This window comes from Bos indicus, chromosome 24, assembly GCF_029378745.1.
Source record: "Bos indicus isolate NIAB-ARS_2022 breed Sahiwal x Tharparkar chromosome 24, NIAB-ARS_B.indTharparkar_mat_pri_1.0, whole genome shotgun sequence".
In the NCBI taxonomy this organism is placed as follows: Eukaryota; Metazoa; Chordata; class Mammalia; order Artiodactyla; family Bovidae; genus Bos; species Bos indicus.
In genome coordinates, this window is record NC_091783.1 from 35,830,916 (window position 1) to 35,853,641 (window position 22,726).

The following is a 22,726-nucleotide window of genomic DNA, read 5'->3' on the forward strand; positions in this document are numbered from 1 at the left end:
CGCTATCAAAATAAGGACTAAACTAAGATAAAAATGAATGTGTTCCCGGGCTACATTCATAAAAGTGTGATTCACCTGATGAGGAGGGAGACATCTCTATGGTCTGGAGGACTATGCTCACTTCTGGGAATCACATCTTAAAAGGAATCGAAGAGGGGACTTCCCTGGTGGTCCATTGGTTGAGACTCCGAGCTCCCAATGTAGGGGGCCTGGGTTCAATCCCTGGTCAGGGAACTAGATCCACATAGAAGTTACCTCATGCTGCAACTAAGTGGTGTAGCCAAATAAAATTTTCTTAGGAGAGATAATACATGCATGGACAAACAACTACATTTTTTAAAAAAAAGGAATTGAAGGAATCAAGGCCTATTGATATCAGTGGGATAAATATGGTGAGGGGATACAAAACCACATCCTAAGAGAAATGGCATAAAAGAACTAAGGCTGTTGCTCCTGAAAAGAAAATATTCTCAAAGAATAGGACCTCCAAAGAAAATAGGACTTTTTCCCCTGGGCTCTGAGGGGTTTCAGAGAGAGGGAATGGTAAGGGAAAGAGATTTAAATTTAGTACCAGGAAGACTTTTCAACAATCAGAGCTGCGCAAAATGGACTGCACTGCACAAAGATTATGTTCCTGTTGCAAAGGTGCGGAGCTTAGGGTTGGAGGAATATTTTACCAGGATATTTTGCCAGGATGCCACATGTATTTCAAGCTATCGATGTTGCAATGCCTTCCAGGCATCTCCATTTCCATATGGGTTTCTTGGATGTAAAATGAAATGGAAGGTATCTATTCATTTTTATTGAAGTAGAGTTGATTTATAATATTGTGTTAGTTTCAGGAGTACAGCATAGTGTTCAGGTTTTTTTCCAGATTACATCTGAAACGGAATGTTTTTAGATAAAGAAACTTTGAGTTCAGTTCAGTCACTCAGTCGTGTCCAACTCTTTGCGACCCCATGAATCACAGCATGCCAGGCCTCCCTGTCCATCACCAACTCCCGGAGTTCACCCAAACTCATGTGCTTTGAGTCGGTGATGCCATCCAGCCATCTCATCCTCTGTCGTCCCCTTCTCCTCCTGCCCCCAATCCCTCCCAGCATCAGGGTCCTTTCCAATGAGTCAACTCTTTGCATGAGGTGGCCAAAGTATTGGAGTTTCAGCTTCAGCATCAGTCCTTCCAATGAACACCCGGGGCTGATCTCCTTCAGAATGGACTGGTTGGATCTCCTTGCAGTCCAAGGGACTCTCAAGAGTCTTCTCCAACACCACAGTTCAAAAGCATCAATCTTTGGCACTCAGCTTTCTTCACAGTCCAACTCTCACATCCATACATGACCACTGGAAAAATCATAGCCTTGACTAGACGGACCTTTGTTGGCAAAGTAATATCTCTGGTTTTTAATATGCTCTCTAGGTTGGTCATAACTTTCCTTCCAAGGAGTAAGCGTCTTTTAATTTCATGGCTGCAATCACCATCTGCAGTGATTTTGGAGCCCCCAAAAATAAAGTCTGACACTGTTTCTACTGTTTCCTCATCTATTTCCCATGAAGTGATGGGACCAGATGCCATGATCTTTGTTTTCTGAATGTTGAGTTTTAAGCCAACTTTTTCACTCTCCTCTTTCACCTTCATCAAGAGGCTTTTGAGTTCCTCTTCACTTTCTGCCATAAGGGTGGTATCATCTGCTTATCTGAGGTTATTGATATTTCTCCCGGCAATCTTGATTCCAGCTTGTGCTTCTTCCAGGCCAGCGTTTCTCATGATGTACTCTGCATAGAAGTTAAATAAGCAGGGTGACAATATACAGCCTTGACATACTCCTTTTCCTATTTGGAACCAGTCTGTTGTTCCATGTCCAGTTCTAACTATTGCTTCCTGACCTGCATATAGGTTTCTCAAGAGGCAGGTCAGGTGGTCTGGTATTCCCATCTCATTCAAAATTTTCCACAGTTTCTTGTGATCCACACAGTCAAAGGCTTTGGCATAGTCAATAAAGCAGAAATAGATGTTTTTCTGGAACTCTCTTGCTTTTTCGATGATCTAGCGGATGTTGGCAATTTGATCTCTTTACACTTGGCAAAGGGTATCTTTATTTTAACAACCAAAGAAATTTATGTATCCTACATAAGAATGTTTTGTGACTTCAGTAGATGATGATACTTATAGAAAATGTGTGTCCTGTTAGGATTTTGCCTGATACATTTATAATTCAAGTTGATGCTAAAAAGTGATAGGTTTGATTTTAACAGTGGCCAACACTTAAATAGCACTTACACTGTACCACCCACTGTTCTAGGAACTTCTACGTGTTCAATTATTATCTCCATTTTACAAAAGCAGAAATAGAGACAGGAAGAGATTAAGTAATCTCCACAAGGTTACTCAGCTAGTAAGTGGTAAACCGAAGATTTGAATCCAGTCTCTATGACTCCTAAGTCTAGACTTAAAATTTATACCCTGCCCACCACCCTAATTTCTTAATTTAATCAGCTTGTTAGGACCTGTCTGGTCCAATGTATGTGTCTCCTCCCAGCATATTCTTCTGAAGATTCTCAGGTGGCAAATCTAACTCCTCTGAGACTGGACTTAAGCTCTGGAAATAAACTCAAGTTATTTGTACTTAAATCTGATGGACAGAGTGGTTGAAAAGCTGAATATTATCATTTGATGTTTAAAACCGTCAGTGCCACTGAAATGAGGAGCCTAATTTCTCTGAATGGCTTGTAAACTGGCTTCGAAAGTCCTTCCAAAAGAGAAGCACAGACAAGGTGGTGACTGATGGATAGCATCACTGGAATAGGTCTGTAGTCACCTTGGCAACCCAGTGTTTTGAAAGAACAACACTCACTGGGATATGTACATCTGGTGATTTGTTATTTTCAAAGTTATACACTACACAGATGTATCCTTTGCTTTGTCGAAGAACTGTTCTTGCATTTGTTAAGAAATGAAAAGGAGGAGGGACAAGGCACCAAGAAGGAGATTCCGATGCCTCGTGTACTTGAATAACAGCAGAGCTTGATTAGGTGCCGTTAGGGAGGAAGGGTAACGCCCTTGGCATCTCCAATGAAGTACACAGTCTTAGGAAGCAATAGCTTCCTAGTGAGACAGATCAAGTTTGAAGTCCAGCACAGAGCCAATTCCTAGCTGGTTTGGCAGTAGGGGGTTGCGGGGCAGAGGGAAATTAGTTCTCTGAGCCTTAGTATCTTAATCTGTAAAACATCTTATCAGGATGTTGTCAGAGTTAGAAATAATTTCTATAAAGAGATCTGACCCAATAAAGGAAACATGTTAATAATAAATCAAGTGTACTCAAAAAGAGATAGTAGATGAGTGAGAACATCTTCGTCACATATAGAGCAGAATAACCTCTAAAAGACACTGTCAGAAATAAGCACAGGGCTTCCTTGGTGGCCAAGCAGTTAAAACTTCTGACTCCCAACATGGAGGGCGCAGGTTTGACCCCTGGTGGGGGAGCTAAGATCCCGCATGCCATGCTGTGTGGCCAATAAATAATTAATAAAAAAATTTTAATTTAAAAAGATCAACTCACCTGTTGATTCTTGGTTCACCTTCCCAGGACCACTGAGAGGAAGTTTGGGACCCAGTGTAGGGAAATATTTTTAAATTTTATGGCTCCTTAGCATGGGCAGGCTTGACATTTCTGTTGGCTTCCCCTCTCTCTTGCTCCCTCCATCATAGAGTGTAGCCCACCCGGGCTCCTCTGTCCATGGGATTCTCCAGACAAGAATATTGGAGTGGGTTGTCATGCCCTTCTCCAGGGGATATCTTCCTGACTCAAGGATCAAACCTGTGTCTCTTACATCCTGTGCATTGGCAAGCAGGTTCTTTACCACTAGTGCCACGTGGGAAATCCAAATAAAATTTTTAAAATAAAAAAAAAAAGAAAAACTCACCTATCGCTTCTTGATTCACCCCCAGCACCACTGAGAGGAAGTTTGGGACCCAGTGTAGGGGAAATGTTTTCCAATTTCTTGGCTCCTTAGCTCAGGTAGGCTTGCCATGTCTGTTGGCTTCCCTGTTCTATCACTCCCTCCTGCATCACCAGGAGCGTGTGAACCTGGGCCCCCCCGGGCCCAGGGGCAGAATCTGGCTACTAGGAGTCACCGGCAGATGTGCAGGGTGTACCTCCCGCCAGTGCAGCCAGCGGGCGACTGGGGGCTGAACACCAGCCAAGACCTGCTCATTAAACCCAGCGCCTGGCACAGGGATCAGCTGCCCACAAGTACCTTTAACTTGGCACATGAGACTGGCTGCTTTTTTTCTTTTCTCCCCAGTCGGCTTTATCTACCCTTTTTTTTTTCTTAATTTGCACAATGCATTGAATATGTCACTCACGGGGCCTGCCACCAGAATAGTTTTTTGTTTGTTTTTCTTTTCTTAACTGAGTTAGGTGGGCAAGTTTGAAAAGTCAGAGATTTCATGCAAGAATCCGCATTTCTAGCTTCTTTCGGAAAATGGGATGTTCTTTCCACCACAGTAGGCCCATATTCCTTCCTGACAACACTTTAGCTGGAGCCAGATAGGCTCTGCTCACTGCAGACGTAGGCGGCTGGTTTTCCACAGGCCCCCGGGGGGCCTGTTAGGTTTCCCATGCCTGGGGCCGGGGAAGGGCGGGATGGTGGTGGTGGGGAGGGTAAAGTTCTGTGCCAACAGGTCTGGTTTCCAGCTAGTGGCATAGATGCCTCCAGGGGGCAGCACGTGCATGCATATGAGTGGCAGGTGAGGGACAGCATCCTTTATGATGCAGACATTTGCCTGAGTCTGGATGGAGAGCCAGAGAAACCCACTCTCTGGTCAGGCAAACCCTGTGGACATGCGGTCTCTGTGGCATGGGCAAAATAAAGCCACCCTCTGTTCTTGCCCAGGGACATGGAAACACTGGGAGCTGCTTCAGAAGCTGCCAGCAAAACTCAGGCCACCTTCTGGGCTCAGTTCAGTTCAGTCGCTCAGTCGTGTCCGACTCTTTGTGACCCCATGAATTGCAGCACGCTAGGCCTCCCTGTCCATCACAAACTCCCGGAGTTCACTCAGATTCAAGTCCATCGAGTCAATGATGCCGTCCAGCCATCTCATCCTCTGGCGTCCCCTTCTCCTCCTGACCCCAATCCCTCCCAGCATCAGAGTCTTTTCTAATGAGTCAGCTCTTCGCATGAGGTGGCCAAAGTACTGGAGTTTCAGCTTTAGCATCATTCCCTCCGAAGAAATCCCAGGGCTGATCTCCTTCAGAATGGACTGGTTGGATCTCCTTGCAGTCCAAGGGACTCTCAAGAGTCTTCTCCAACACCACAGTTCAAAAGCATCAATTCTTCGGTGCTCAGCCTTCTTCACAGTCCAACTCTCACATCCATACATGACCACTGGAAAAACCATAGCCTTGACTAGATGGACCTTTGTTGGCAAAGTAATGTCTCTGCTTTTCAATATGCTATCTAGGTTGGTCATAACTTTCCTTCCAAGGAGTAAGCGTCTTTTAATTTCACGGCTGCAGTCACCATCCGCAGTGATTTTGGAGCCCCCCAAAATAAAGTCTGACACTGTGTCCACTCTTTCCCCATCTATTTCCCATGAAGTGATGGGACCGGATGCCATGATCTTTGTTTTCTGAATGTTGAGCTTTAAGCCAACTTTTTCACTCTCCACTTTCACTTTCATCAAGAGGCTTTTGAGTTCCTCTTCACTTTCTGCCATAAGGGTGGTGTCATCTGCATATCCGAGGTTATTGATATTTCTCCCAGCAGTCTTGATTCCAGCTTGTGTTTCTTCCAGGCCAGCGTTTCTCATGATGTACTCTGCATAGAAGTTAAATAAGCAGGGTGACAATATACAGCCTTGACGTACTCCTTTTCCTATTTGGAACCAGTCTGTTGTTCCATGTCCAGTTCTAACTGTTGCTTCCTGACCTGTATACAGATTTCTCAAGAGGCAGGTCAGGTGGTCTGGTATTCCCATCTCTTTCAGAATTTTCCACAGTTTCTTGTGATCCACACAGTCAAAGGCTTTGGCATAGTCAATAAAGCAGAAATAGATGTTTTTCTGGAACTCTCTTGTCCAGTACATTTCTTCTCTTTATCAAAACAGCCAGGAGGCGGAAGTAGGTGGCAGGAGACAACCCTCCCCTACAAAACCACTGGGGAAAAAACCAGGCAGCCAAAGAGTCACTCTGACATGCCTGTATCAGTGTTGGGCAGTTTATGGGTAAATGGGTTACGCACAACTGGGTAAATTCAGCACTGGAGGAAGGGGCCAAGTGATTTCAGTCCATGTTCCTGCTGGGCCCTGGTTAATGATGTTAATGAAATGAAGAGCTGCACACACTATTTATGGCCAGATTAAGCCGATTACCCTAGCTTAGCCTACTTTCAATGTGCAGATCTCACCAGGGGAGGACGAAAGTCTTTGTTACCTGTTTTTCTCTCCCTGGGACTTTTCCCTAGACATTGAAAACAGGAATCCTAATAAGGCCATTTTTTTTTACCTGTCTCATTCGAGAACAGGATTTTCAAACTCCCCCCTTCAACATTGATGAAACTCCCTTAGTCCCTGACAGGGAGGTGGGAAACTTCCAAAAATAGTCAGCCACACAATTACTAGGAGAGCTGAGATGTTGGTACCTAATAAAGATGCCATAAATAAAGAATGATGAGCCACCATGAGAAATGACTCACTAGAGAAGGACACGTCGGAATGTGGGATAGTAAAAATCACTTAAACTTTGTGTGACCTTGAAGAAAGTCACGGCGACGTTCTGCCAGGTCCCTGGGATGCTGGGTTGAGATACAACTGTTTCCTTACTATCTAGTCGGCTGAGTTTAGACACACAGGCTCTGAGCCTTCCTCCTTGGACAGCCCAGAGCCTCCCTCGCATCTCAAGGGCTATCTGAGTTCCTTCCTGCCCTTTACAACCATTAGGCAGGAGCAGTTAATGAGACTATCAGTTCCGTGGAAGCATCTCGCTTGTAGCAATGGGGAGGGGCGTGCATCTTTGATAATTTAGAACAGTGCTGAGTGGGAGGGTCAGGTCTCCTGGGGTGGTGTCACGAATTGAAAAAGTGACTGTGACACTGCGCTCCTCTACAGCTTTCTACAGCTGGTCCAGATTTTCCATGGGCTCACCTTTAAATTAAAAGAATTTCTGCACTTTCAAGAATTTGAAAACAAAGCCATGTGTGAGAATATGAGACCCGCTCCTATGCCCTTTCAAGAAATAGGTTGCATTCCTTTTTCTGCACTTAAAAAAAAAAGCACCTCCCCCTTTTTTTTTTAGAATGCCATATATGTAAATGATCCCCAATGAATCTTTAGCATGTGCCCATCTTGTTTTGATTTTACTAAACTTTAAAAATATGGCCATTGTTCCCTTTTAAGAGCTCTTGGCAACATTTTCAGAAATGGAGCTATATGAGCAAATTAGCAAATGAATAGAATTAGCAAGTACCATTTAGCAAGCACTCATGGTACAAATACGTCTACAATGCAGAAAAAGCATCACCATAGATGTTATAAGGCTGTATAAGTTTTCTTACCTAACTTCATTCTTAATTAGCAAAATCCCATGAAATTATATAGAGAGATGGAAAATAATAAAGTCACTGGAATAGTGTTTTTACGCACCTTTCAGTGATTTTGGTTTTGTTTTTAAAGGAATTGTGTGATGCAGTGGCGCTAGTGGTAAATAATCTGCCTGCCAATGCAAGGAACGCAGGAGATGAAGGTTCGATTCCTGGGTTAGAAAGATCCCCTGGAGAAGGAAATGGCAACCCACTCCAGTATTCTTGCCTGAAAAATTCCATGGACAGAGGAGCCCGGCAAGCTACAGTCCATGGGGTCGCAAAGAGCTGGGCACGACTGGGCACGACTGGGCACGCATGCCCAGGAGTGGGATTGCTGGGTGATAGTGGAAAGAACAAAAAGATCTGGGTAAGACAGAATTTTCGTTCTCTACCTTCACCGTTCTGTGATATTGGGCAAATTACCCTTTTTATTTAACTACAAAGTGGAGTTGGTAATAATACTCATATCATAGGGTTGAAAGAGTTAAATGAAATTCTACGCAAAATGTCTAATCGGGTGGCTGACACAGTGGAAGATGCTCAGTTAAGGTAGCTCTCAGGGACATGGGTTCGATCCCTGCTCCAGGAAGACTCCATATGCTGTGGAGCAGCTAAGTTCCTAGGCGACAACCACTGAGCCCACGCCCTAGAGCCTGTGCTCCTCAAGAGAGTCACCACGACGAGAAGCCCGAGCACCACAACTAGAGACTGGCCCCACTCACCGAAGTCGGAGAAGGCCCGCATGCAGCAACCGAGGCCCAGCACAGTTAAAAATTAAAAGTTTTTTTTAAAAAAGATAACTCTTGGGACTTCCCTGGTAGTGGATTGGTTAAGACTTCGTGATTCTAAGGCAAGGGATGCGAGTTCGATCCCCTATCAGGGAACTAAGATCCCACATGCAGCACACCAAAAAAAAAAAAATTAAAAAAAGAAAAGGTAACTCATTATTTGTAGTTTTTTCAAGTGATAGTGACTTAAGTTGCCTAAACAATTTTTTTAAACTTTAGAAATAGTTGATTTTTTCAAGTAATTTAAATGATGTGGTGATGATCATTTTGTAATATATAGAAAGATCAAATCACTATGCAGTGATTTGCGAAGTAACAGAGCATTGTAGGTCAAATATACTTTAAAAACAAGCTCAAAGAAAAAGAGATCAGATTTGTGGGTACCAGAGGTGAAGTTGGGGGTGGAAGGATTGGATGAAGACCATCAAAAGGCACAAACTTCCAATTATAAAATAAATAAGTATGAGGAATGTAATGTGTGTGTGTGCTCAGTTACTCAGGCATGTCCAACTCTATGACCCCATGGTCATAACCCACCAGGCTCCTCTGTCCATGGAATTTTCCAGGCAAGAATACTGGAGTGGGTTGCCATTTCCTTCTCCAGGGGATATTCCCAACCCAGGGATCAAACCCCTGTCTCCTGCATTGCAGGTGGGTTCTTTACCACTGAGCCACCTAGGAAACAGGGATATAATGTACAAGATAATAAATATAATTAACACTGCTTTATGTTATATATGAAAGCTATTAATAGAGTAAATCCTAAGAGTTCTCATCAAGAGGAAAATTTTTTCCTACATCTTCAATTTTGTGTCTATATGAGATGATGTATTTTAACTAAACCTCTTATGGTAATCATTACTTCTTGTAATAATGATGTATGTAAGTCAAACCATTATGCTGTATATTTAAAACATACACAGTGCTGTATTCAATTATATCGCAGTAAAACTGAAAGGAAAAAAGATATAATTCACTTACCACACAATTCCTTCATTTAAAATATACCCCCCCAAATTACTTAAGTAATTTATTTTTAGCACCAAAAATACCAGTGACACTTTTGTCACCATCAGAAAATTAGCATAATGTCACAGCTATAAAAATGAATAATTATTTAAAGTATAATCATTCATTAAACTATTTCCCTAATGTCACATCACATGGGCAAGTCTTACTTTTGGTGACTAGCTTATCTATTCCTCTTATTTGCAAACTATGAAGGGGCCTGTTATCACTCACATGTTATTACTGTATGTACAGTAGTTGGAGTCTTTAAAAGATTTTTTTGATGTGGACCATTTTTAAAGTCTTCATTGAATTTGTTACAGTATTGCTTCTGTTTTATGTTTTGGTTTTATGGCCACAGGGTATGTGGGGTCTTAGCTCCCCACCCAGGCGTTGAACCTGCATCTGCTGCGTTGGAAGGCAAAACCTTAACCACTAGACCTCCAGGGAAGTCCCCAGTTGAATTTTTTTTTTTTCTTAATTTGCTTCAGTAGCTCTAGCCTTTCCCATGAAGATTCAAGGCAATCCATTTGTCTTTTTTTTTTTTCCTGAAAATCTCTCATAAATTATAAATACTATACACTGGCTAAGTCTTTTTTGTACTTCCATATAGGACACATAAATCAGTATCTATATGAAGTTTCTCACTAATAAAAGGAGTTTATCTGGTTCCAGAACCAGGCAGTTTTATTGCATATTGAGTTTCCACGGTTCAGCCAAAAGTCTGAGGATGAAGACTTGCTGCAAAAAGTCCTGACTAGTTCTCAACCACTTTCTCACTTGGTAAATAAATACAAAAGTTAGAAATAGCCACTGGTACAATCATTGTGGGTGCATATTCCTCCCGTAGAATATTTGAACAAGGGACTTGCAGTTTGCAGAGAAAGCTGGCCAGGAGTTTAGAAATATATCCAGAAACGTGAGCAAATTAGTAGAAAGACAGACTTGTTATTTCTATAAATACACTAGAGTACATTTTGATTTTACACCTGAGGAACTAATTAGATTAAGTTTGTTTGTAAGGTTTGGGGTTAAGAAAATACTGTCAGTGAAGGGTTTTTCTTAGGACTTCTTAATTAATTCATCTGCAAAGTTACCAGATCCCAGTCAAAGAAGATTTGAAGTTTTACAAAACTCAAGATAACTATCAAAGAGCTAGAACAGCTTTATCATCTCTAAATAAAGCCTCAGTTAAGCTGTATCCTGAGGAATCAAAATCTACAAAATATGTGTTTATTTATTTGTGCTGGGTCTTAGTAGCAGCACATGGGATCTTTAGTTGTGGCATGTGGGATTTTTTTTTTTTTAAGTTGAGGCATGTGAACTCTTAGTTGCAGCATATGGGATCTGGTTCCCTCACCAAGGATCAAACCTGGGCCCCCTGCATTGGGAGTATGGAGTCTCAGCCACTGGACCAACAGAGAAGTCCAAAATTCTGCATTTTAAAATTAACCCTAATTGTAAGGTGATCAACTGTCCCAGGTGACCTGAGGCAGAAGATTTCTCAGGCTAAAGGATTTCAGTGCTGTATCCAGTACAGTTTAGTTCAGTTCAGTCACTCAGTCGTGTCGACTCTTTTCGACCCCATGGACTGCAGCATGCTAGGCTTCCCCATCCATCACCAACTCCTGGAGCTTGCTGTATCCAGTACAGTCACAGGCAAACCAGGACAGTTGGTCACCCTACCCTATGGTCTGATATATATCATTAGATAGAATACCTGGATTTTTTCATGCCTCAAAAATGTACCTGGCTTGCCTGACTCTGTAAGCTTTTATTCATAATTGCCTATTTGGCACCAGGATCTGGAGACAATATTGTATAATTACTAGACAAGCATCACTAATTGAAATATGCTGCGGTTCTCATGCTTTGTGTCTCATGCTGATAGCCCCACATGGATACTTCTATATCCAGGTTCATGTTGCATTAGACTCAGCTGCATGAACTCAGCAAAGCAAGACGACCAAAATTAACCTTTCCAGTGGATTCTGTCTTGGTTGTGCTGTTATCATCTAAGTCAGATATGATATCAAAAAATGTATAAAAACAGTTCCATGTGAAAGTAGATTGTAAACAGTTTGCCTACCTTCCTACAAATATTAAGTTAAATGTAGTACATGCCCTGAAGTTGTAATTCACTTCCACAAGGATTTATTGAATGATTTTCCTGGGCCAGGCCCTGTGCTAGGTGCTGGAACTCCAAGAATGAATGAGAGGGCTTCCCCTGGTGGTGCAGTGGATAAGAATCCATCTGCCAATGCAGGGGACACAGGTTCGGTCTCTGGTCTGGGAAGATTCCACCTGCCTCAGAGCAACTAGTCCTTTGAGCCACAACTACTGAGCCCAAGCTCTGGAGCCCACAACTTCTGAAGCCTGCACGCCTAGAGCCTGTGCTCCCCAACAAGAGAAGCCTGTGCACCGCAATGAAGAGTAGCCCCCACTTGCCACAACTAGAGAAAGCCTGTGTGCGCCAGCCAAGATCCAGCACAACCAAAAATAAATAAATGAATAAGAATGAATGTGAAATAGTTCTGCCCTCAGGAACATTCCATCTAATGGAAAGGAAAACATGCATTGGTTGCTTTTGATTTGCCATCGTCTCCCCCGATCCATTCTCTTCCTCTCTCTGCCTTGCTCCACAATTCAAGGATTGTTCTCTATTAGCTGCATCTCTGGGGTTGTCTGGCTCTGTGGATTCTGATTGAGTTCAGCCAGTGGGAGGTGCTCTTTTGGCCTGAAGCTCTGCCCATTTCTCTGTGATGGTAACTCTGTCCTGCAAGCTTCCAGTGCTCACAGGGCTCCCATAACCAATCGCCGATTTCCTCACCTCCACCGACTTCTGTGACTAGTCTCTTCATAAAGTTAGTTTCATGATTTCACCTGAGTGTGCCTTCTGTTTTCTGTGCAAATCCTGAGTCAACAGGTAAATAAACTGTTGAAATAAAGGAAGGTAAGCGAGGCAATAGAGGTATACACACAAGTAGAGTGGTGTGATACAGAAGGGCACATTCAAGAGGGCCCAGAGAATGGGAATAAGTAAATGATTCTTGGTCTGAACACTAAAGGTTAAGTAATAAGTGAGAGAAAGACCTGGAAGGGGCAATGTCTAGCATGGAGAGAAAACTAACCAGGATATATTCGGGCAACTGTTAGCCAGTTGGAGCACTCACATACAGAAGGAAGCAGAGGGAGATAATGTGGAAAGACAGACCAGGGTCAGGCAATGTAAGGATGCTAAGCAATTCTGTTCATTACACACACACACACACACACACACTCTCTCTCTCTCTCTCTCTGCCAAACACTATTGTAGGTACAATAAGTAAAACAACAGTCCATGCTCTTAGGAGATCTAAAACAGGGCAGCAGTAGAGATGCAGAGGAGGGACAAACATTCAATACACAGAAAATTAAAAAGGAAGACAATGCCCAGGACAGTGCAGATAAGTCCTAAATAATTTTTTTTTATTTTTATTTTTGAAATAATTATAGATTCACAGAAGTTTCCAAAAAATGTATAGCTTGTACCATGTACCCCTCAGTCAGCCTCCTCCAGTGTTTATATCTGACAATTATTATAGTACAATATAAAAACCAAGGAGTTGTCATTAATATAATTCAGTGTCTTCAGTTCTCATCTGTTATACACACTCATGTGCATGTCTGTGTCTCTATGTAATTCTATCATATGTGTAACGTAGCCACACATATTAAACAAACTCAAAACATCATGCTACCTCCTGAGAGCCCCCTCCATCTGCCATCCCTAATTCCTGAAAACTACTAGTCTGTTCTTCACCTGTAACTGTGGCATCTCGTGAATGTTACATAAATGGAGTGCTGTGGATCCTTTGGGGATTGACTTCTTTCCATTCAGCATAATTTATTTACTTATGGCTCATCCAAGTTGCATGCATCAATATTCCACTCTTTTTTTTTTTTGCTCAGTAGTATTCCATGTCATTGGTGTACCAGTGTTTGTTCAACCCATTGAACCCACTGAAAGGCACATGGATAGTTTCCAGTTTGGGGTTATTATGAACAAAGCTGCTATGAACAACTGTGTACAACCTAGACGCTTTTTGAGTGAACAAATTTGCGAGAATGGATATGCTGTGACCAGCTGGAGGGGATGAAGCCGAGCATTATTAGTGAAAAATGAGCCCCAATGTACATGCAGCCACCAAGCACTACAAAAAGGGTTTCTTTTGTTTCATCTGTGTATGTTATTATACATATATGTGTGTGTGTTATTATACAGATATGTGTATATATATGTGTATATATATATATATACACATACTTTGAAAGTCGCTCAATCGTGTCCAATTCTTTGCAACCCCATGGACTATACAGTCCATGGAATTCTCCAGGCCAGAATACTGGAGTAGGTAGCCTATCCCTTCTCCAGAAGATCTTCCCAATCCAGGGATCAAACCCAGGTCTCTTACATTGCAGGCAGATTCTTTACCAACTAAGCTATCAGGGAAGCCCCCTATATATACTTTATTAATAATCAAATGGCATCTTTAAAATAAAACAATTTAAGATAAGCAAACCATGAGTTTAAAATTCTAAACTAAAACTTGACAACATCTTTATATTGTCAAGACCCAACAGTGCTCAGTAGAATCATTTTAAATATTCAAATAAATTTTAAATGGTCTTTGTTCTGGTCTGGCACTTTTAAAATTCTGATGTTTTACAAATTCTGTTTCGTTAGTTGTTCAAGCTCCTGTTCTTTTCTTAACTATTTATTTATTTAGTTTGCGCTTAGTCTTAGTTGCAAGATGTGGGGTTTTAGTTGTGGCATGCAAACAAAGCATGAGAACTCTTAACTGTGGGATGTGAGACTCTAGATTCCTGACCAGGAATTGAACCCTGGGCCCCCTGCATTGGGAGCAGAGTCTTAGCCACTGGACCACCAGGGAAGTCCTTCCAGCTCCTCTTCTGTAGCTATTATTATGAAGCCCAATTGTATCAGTGCTCCCCAAAGAGTTTTAAAATAAGTTCTAATTTGAAGAAAAGAGCATTCTACACATAGAAAGTTTAGAAAGTGATAAAGAACACATTTCAGGATAACATGCATAATATTTTACATCACCTACTTCACAATAATTCCAGGATAGTTTCTTTTACTTTTCTTCTGTTTTTTTAAAAGGCTACTTTTAAATAAATTTACACATAACCCCAAAATATTCCCTAGTCTTTTTGCCTTCCAGCATCACACTTTTCTTTAATAGTCAAATAAGGATAATTCATCCTGGCAAGTCTGTTGCCTCCTTTCAGATGAAAATCTGGCAATAACCATGTATAATTTCTTGGCCCAATTTTAATATTTTAGTTGTATTGTCTTCTTCTTCCAAAAATTTACAGTCAGTACACTGGAAGAGTTCTTTTTTGTTTCCATATAGAAAAAGTTGAATTTGCTCAGGTAACAAGTCAAGTGATTTATTGTATTACTTATATATTCCTGTTTGTACTTTATTATTTAAATTGTACTTTGGATTACTTTGGCAATTATGGATCAGAAGACAAGGTTGAAATGTACTATTCAATCCATACAATGATTTATTCCTCCACAGATCATTAGCATAGGCTACATCCGTGCCTGCATGCTAGGTCGCCTCAGTCGTGTCCAACTCTTTTCGACCCCATGGACTGAAGCCTGCCAGGCTCCTCTCACCATGGGATTTTCCAAGTAAGAATACTGGAGTGGGTTGCCATGCTCTCCTCCAGGGGATCTTTCCGAACCGGGGATCGAACCTGTGTCTCCTGTGGCTCCTGCATTGTAAGTGGATTCTTAACCACTAAGTCATGGGGGAAGCCCAGCATAGGCTACAGCTGTCCCCAAATAGCATGATATTTTGCCCATCCTGTTGCCATGGAGATCAAGAACCAAATTAAAACTTTTTACAAGGGTCATAATAACGTAGTCAGAATTTAAATAAAAACTTGCTTTTCAATTATGTATAATTTTGCTCATTTGCTCTGATGGTCTGCTGATCTCTACATGTTTTGTTGTTCAGTCGCTAAGTCCTGTCTGACTCTTTGTGACCCCATGGACTGCAGGCTTCCTTGTCCTTCACCATCACCCAGAGTTTGCTCAAACTCATGTCCATTGAGTCAGTGATGCCATCCAATCATCTCATCCTCTGCCACCCTCTACATGCTTTAATTTATCACTAATAAATTCTCTCGAGCCAGGAACTCACATGAGTTTTGACATTCCATGAACCCAGATACAATACATCGGAGAAGGCAATGGCACCCCACTCCAGTACTCTTGCCTGGAAAATCCCATGGACGGAGGAGCCTGGTAGGCTGCAGTGCATGGGGTCGCAAAGAATCGGACACGACTGAGCAACTTCACTTTCACTTTTCACTTTCATGCATTGGAGAAGGAAATGGCAACCCACTCCAGTGTTCTTGCCTGGAGAATCCCAGGGACGGGGGAGCCTGGTGGGCTGCCGTCTATGGGGTTGCACAAAGTCGGACACGACTGAAGCGACTTAGCATAGCATAGCATAGCAGATACAATACATAGTCTGGCAGTCTGCTTGCGTTGGCTCCTGGATGCAAGATGAGAGCAAAGTCTGGGATAATTCCCAAACATCTGGATCTGGTGACAGGGAGCCCACGGTAAGGCGAGCTTGAGAAGAAAAAGCTGGATTAGGAATGGTTGAGTCTGAAATCCCAGTGGGCCACATGATTCAAGAGGCAGCCAGTAGAAGGCTGGCTGTGAGTGTTTGAGGTTCCGGGTCATATCAGCCAAACAAAGTGGCCTGACATTTTCCACAAGAAGAAAATCCTGGGAAATATAAACATGTAAGGCCAGGACAGAGGGAGAGGAACAGAAAGAGGACCAGGCAGGTTTCTAATGTTTGATAATGTGCCTGGTACACAGCTGGCACTCTGAAAATACTGCGAAAGAGATGAAGACAGAACTCAGCATGGGGCCTAGAGTGGGTTGGTTGGGCTCAGCCCATTCCTTGTGTTGTTCAGTTGCTAAGTTGCATCCGACTCTTTGCAATTCTATGGACTGTAGCACTTCAGGCTCCTCTGTCTTCCACTGTGTCCCAGAGTTTGCTCAAATTCACGTCCACTGAGTCAGTAATGCCATCAGCTCTTCGCATCAAGCATTAAAGCTTCAGCTTTAGCATCAGTCCTTGCAATGAATATTCAGTGTTGATTTCCTTTCGGATTGATTGGTTTGATCTCCTTGCAGTCCTTGGGACTCTCAAGAGTCTTCCAGCTCCACAACTGGAAAGCATCAATTCTTCAGCTCTCACATCCATACATGACTTTATGGTCCAACTCTCACATCCATACATGACTACTGGAAAACCATAATTAAATCTATCTGGTGCTGGTCCATACAGATAAATTCTGATTTTATGATGAGGTTAAATGCGATATAATTTCTTCACCTTATATTCAAGGTTACTGTTTTTCATGAAAGATTTTGAAATCAGGATTCAGTGCCTACTTTTGCTGCCTATGTAACATGAGCCTAAAATAACCTTTTGATTTAGTTTGAATTTTTAAAGGAGGCTGTTGGTCAGCCTTCCACTTACATTGTACTCTAAGGCTTAATAAATCATTTTCACTCATATTAACTAATTTGATCTGTTCAGCAACTCTATATGGATGATAAAGTGGCTGTGATATGTTATTCTACAGATTGACTCAAAGTATGTTGAAGCTTGATGAGAATAAATAAATAAGAATCACAGAAACTAAGACCTGGGAGTACCAGTTCAGAATATTTCTTCCAATAATTTCTCATTTTTGGATGAAGACACAGTGAAATCCAGAGCCCACAGTGGTGAGAATTTTGATGGTACCTAATTCCTTTTTTTTTTTTTTAACACTTTTTTTTTTTTAATGGCTAACTCTTATTTATTTATGTTTGGCTGTGCTGGGTCTTCGTTGCTAAGCAGGCTTTCTCTAGTTGAGGCGATCAGGGACTGCTCTCTAGCTGTGGTGCCCGGGCTCCCCATTGCAGCGGCTTCTCTCATTGTGGAGCCTGGGCTCTAGGACAAGAGGGCTTCAGTACTTGGGGCACCTGAGCTTAGTTGCTCCGTGGCATGTGGAATCTCCCTGGACCAGGGATCGAACCTGTGTCCCCTGCATTCAAAGATGGATTAACTACGCCTGCCAGTTGGAGGGTTGGTGGTCCTCACTAGTCTTAACCAGCTCTCTCCAACTGGACACAGCTGACTCCATGTCCCTGGAGAAAAACTCGGGCAAACATCTTACTGCTTAACCACTGGACCACCATGGAAGTCCCTGGAACCTGGTTCTTAAATTAGTGAACTTTGTACTTCACCACTTGTCCTCTCTGTTAGTGAGCTAGTCAACATTTGTCCACGAAGAGGACAAATTTTTAAAGAATTATTTACACTCTACGTCTAAACTGTTGCTTTTTAATGTGAATTATATCTTTATTACATGAATGACTGAATAAGGGAAGATAAAGAAAGAAGAAAGCAAAGAAGGGAGGAAGGAAGGAAAGAAGAGAGGGAAGGAAAGAGAGCTAGTGAATTTAATTATTACTATTGTTGCTGAACCAAGTTCATTTCTCCTGACATTCACACAAGCCAAAGCAGTCAAGTGAGAAGATGGGAGAACAACTCCCAGATCAGCCCCCTTTTGGGGTGCAATGGGCTTGGGGTCCTTGGGGGATAAAGGATAAAGAAACAGGATGGTCTGAGGAACCTAGGGATCACGAGAAAAGGTGCTTGGGGAAAGGTGTGAGAATCATTACTGTTCTGTGAAGGCCTTGGCACATTCAAAAATGGCGACGCTTAGCATGACCCAAGGGTGGAATTTTTGGCCCTCTGCCATCAAAAGGTCGCCAACTGGACACTATGCATGCCAGTTGGAGGATTGGTGGTCCTAACTAGTCTTAACCAGCTCTTTCCAACTGGACACAGCTGACTCCAAGTCCCTGGGAATCATTACTGTGCCTGTGAAGGCCTTGGCACATTCAAAAATGGAGGCGCTTAGCATGACCCAAGGGTGGAATTTTTGGCCCTCTGCCATCAAAAGGTCGCCAACTGGACACTATGCATGCCAGTTGGAGGATTGGTGGTCCTAACTAGTCTTAACCAGCTCTCTCCAACTGGACACAGCTGACTCCAAGTCCCTGGGAAACAACTCGGGCAAACATCTTACTGCTTAGGCTGCGTGCTGCTTGGAGGATGTGAAAGTCTTAAAAAGACCTTGATTAGTGAAGGCAGGTGAAATGGATTTAACTAATGATTACCCATGATTTCATTGTTGTTTAATCACTAAGTCATATCCAACTCTTTGCAACCCCATGGACTGTAGCCCGCCAGGTTCCTCTGTCCATGGAGTGGGTTGCCATTTCCTTCTCCAGAGGATCTTCCTGACCCAGGGCTCTAACCCACATTGCTGCACTGGCAGGCAGTTTGTTTACCACTGAGCCACCTGGGAAGCTCCATGGTTTCATTACAATCTACATAAATCATGTATTTGACTCTTTATGTTTTTGTCTTTTATTTTCTCTTAGGCATTCCCTTCTTGGGGTGTGTGAGATGTGTGTGTGTGTGTCTGTGTGTGTTCTACCAGAGTAACACTCCCTCCCAAGCAGGAGTATGTTGTTTGACTCATGAGAGAATCCAAGTTATGGGGAATGCACTGACTTCACCCTCCTTCCTGTGCAAGACAGTAAGCCCCAGCTCATGCACAGGACCCACCCCTGCCAGGCTGCACGACTCCAGGGACCGCTGGCATTGTATCCTGGATCTGGGCTCCACAGAGGAATCAGCACGGATGACACAGGCTTCTCGGCCTGCTCTCTGCCAAATAGGTACCTAAGGGGAAGCCCAGAAGTTGTCCGGCTGTGCCAGAGGCAGGGTGGGCCAGTCTAATCAGGGATGACATAGTAGCAGGTTCATTACAGCCACACATGGAAGACGCTCTGTCCAAGCCTGACCTGTTCAAGTCCATCTGTCTGACTGTTCCATTTCTCAGTGAATATCCTGTGCATCTTTTTGTTGTCCTTGATTAAGATTACCTTGCTTCTAGGTGTCCTTAGTTACCAAGCTTTGCATGCAGCGTGCTGAGTTGCTTCAGTCTGACTCTTTGCAACCCTGTGGACTGTAGACTGCCAGGCTCCTCTGTCCATGGGATTCTCCAGGCAAGAATACTGGAGTGGATTATCATGCCCTCCTCCAGGGGATCTTCCCAACCCAGAGATCCAACCCACACCTCTTATGTTTCATGCCCTGGCAGGCAGGTTCTTTACCACTAGCGCCATCTGGGAAAGTTACCAACCTACTAGTTATTAATATAATATTTTACACCCCACTTAAATCTTGAACATAGTGATGTCATAATTATGAAAGTAACCAGATTTGCGTCAAGTGTTGTCTAATCTTAACAAAATAACAGCTGTGAAAACAGATGAAATAATTAGAGGAAGAAACTGTTTGGAAGTTTCGGGATATTTTAAAAGTAATTAGTACTAATAAGCAATAAAGTTCTGTTCTCGGAAATTACACTTAAACGGGAAACATGGTGACTGCAGCCATAAAATTAAAAGACGCTTGCTCCTTGGAAGAAAAGCTATGATCAACCTAGACAGCATATTAAAAAGCAGAGACATTACTTTGCCAACAAAGGTCCATCTAGTCAAAGCTATGGTTTTTCCAGTAGTCATGTATGGATGTGAGAGTTGGACCATAAAGAAGGCTGAGCACTGAAGAATCAATGCTTTTGAGCTGTGGTATTAGAGAAGACTCTTGAGAGTCTCTTGGATTGCAAGGAGATCAAACCAGTCAGTCCTAAAGGGAATCAATCCTGAATATTCATTGGAAAGACTGATGCTGAAATTGAAGCTCCAATACTTTTTGGCCATCCGATGCAAAGAGTGAACTCATTGGAAAAGATCTTGATGCTGGGAAAGATTGAAAGCAGGAGGAGAAGGGGATGACAGAGGATGAGATGGTAGGATGGCATCATCAACTCGATGGACATGAGTTTGAGCAAGTTCCGCGAGTTGGTGATGGAAAGGGAAGCCTGGCTTGCTGCAGGCCATGGGGTCACACAGTTGGACACGACTGAACAACTGAACTGAGCTGAACTGATGGAATACATAGGAAAAAAAACCTGCCACTAGAGAATGAGCCACCAGTCTTCCTAAACATTAGTTTCATTTTTAACAAAATGTGAGCTTGTTGGGACTTCCCTGGTAATCTAATGGTTAAGACTTCACTTTCAAATACAGGGAGTGCCGGTTCGATCCTTGGTCCAGGAGTTAAGATCCCACATGCCATGAGGCCAAAACAACAACAAGAAAAAAAAACAACGGAAAAAGCATGTAGAGTCCAGCCATGACTTCAAGTGAGTCCAAATTTGGACAACAGAAAAGTAACAAGAAAGGTTCTCAGAGTCAGAGCTGGCACTGATGCTGCACAATTTCCTAGGATTGACTTTCCCAGAACTGGACTCTTGTCTTCCTGAGAAAAAGACCCCAAGTGCTGCTTCTTCCTTTGGCCATGTGATCACCTCTCAGAATAAGACACATCTGTTTGTAGGGGTGGTTTAGATTTGCTCAAAAGTGACATGAGGCTTCTTAACATAATAATAGTTTAGATTTTGCTTTGAGCTGATCTGTTTTCTAGCAGAGTTAAGAGGTTTTCAACTAATATTGAGAATTGCCAGATAGTTAAGACAGCTAAGGGCTTCTCAAGTGATAAAGAACCTGCCTGCCAGTGCAGGAGACTTGGGTTCAATTGCTTGGTTAGGAAGATCCCTGATGTAAGAAATGGCAACCCACTCCAGTATTCTTGCCTGGAGAATCCCCATGGACAGAGGAGCCTGGCAGGCTACAGTCCATAGGGTCACAAAGAGTTGGACATGACTGAAGCGACCTAGCACACACACAAGACAGCTAAATGAGATGTGGACAAGACTTCTGGTGTGTCTTATAATTCCCTATCCCCGTGTCCAAGCAGAGCAGAGATAAACTCCAGACTGCAGGTTGCTCAGACACAAGGGTCAACTTCTAAGGGCCCCAAAAGGCAGGTGAGTCAGTTTAGAACAGTCAGTGTGACCTGCTGAAAAGTACCGAGCATCACATTAATAAGTAGTGATCAATAAGTCCAATCAATAAGCATCAATAAGTGGAATCCCTCCAAACTTGGAAAAGGGACCCCAAGACAATCTTGAGATTTCAGTAGCCAGAGACCCAGACTACAGTAGCTGCTATGGTGACTCTCTAATTGTTTTTAGAAGAATCATTTGCTGAATTTTTAGCTCAGCTAATCAATTAGTATATTGTAGTGAAATGCTCACCTATTACACTCTTTATAGGCTAGATGTTATCATTTCATCTAGTTAAAATGTTTGCATATGTTTTTTAAAATGCCAAACAACTATGTAAATAATCTTCAGAATGTTTTTAAAATTAATTTTTATTGGAGTATAGTTGTTTTACAATGTTGTGTTAGTTTCTGCTGTACAGCAAAGAGAATCAGTTACGTGTACACATATACCCACTCTTTTTCAGATTCTATTCCCATATAGGTCATCACAGAGTATGGAGTAGAGTTCCCTGTGCAATACAGTAGGTCCTTATTAGTTATCTCAAAATGTTTTATCTAAGCATTTTCTTACTCTTTTTCATATTGTTCCTTACATTTCCAACAAAGAAATTTGTTTGACCTATATACGAAGAGGTGTGTGTGTGTGTGTGTGCGCGTGCACATACACGTGTGCTCAGTCATGTCTGACTCTTTGAAACGTCAAGGACTGTAGCCTGCCAGGCTCCACTGTCCATGGAATTTTCCAGGCAAGAATACTGGAGTGGATAGCCATTTCCTCCTCCAGGGGACTTTCTCAACTCAAGAATGGAACCAGCGTCTCCTGCATTGGCAGGCGGATTCTTTACCACTGAACCACCTGGGAAGCCTGTGTAAGAAGATACATAGAAAAAATTTCAAATTAAAAAATATTTCTAAGGCTTTAACGAGTCTTATCAAACATATCTGTGTATGCTTGTTTTGGCAACACAGATACAAACACTGGAACAATACAGAGGCCCCAGTACAAGGATGACACGCAAATGTATGAAGAATTCCATATTAAAAAAAAATTGTGTAAAATAAAGTAGCTCAAGGTCACTGTTCCTGATCGTGTAGACAGCCCGCCCTCTAGTGTTTATTTCGAGACCCTACCACATTCTAAACCATACCCTTAATCTCACAATGTTAGGTTAATAGGATTAAGAGCTGTGTCATCAAATTAATAGAACAAGATTAAATCCCTGACACAGACAAACATTAAATCAGAGGAAAGTGAAGGTCCTTACAGAAGCT

The 22,726-nt window shown here is 42.4% G+C and overlaps 1 pseudogene; it reads left to right on the forward strand.

Moving 5' to 3' along the window:
• Window positions 1-22,406: 22,406 nt before the first annotated feature.
• Window positions 22,407-22,497, forward strand: LOC139179549 (U6 spliceosomal RNA; annotated as a pseudogene).
• Window positions 22,498-22,726: the final 229 nt, after the last annotated feature.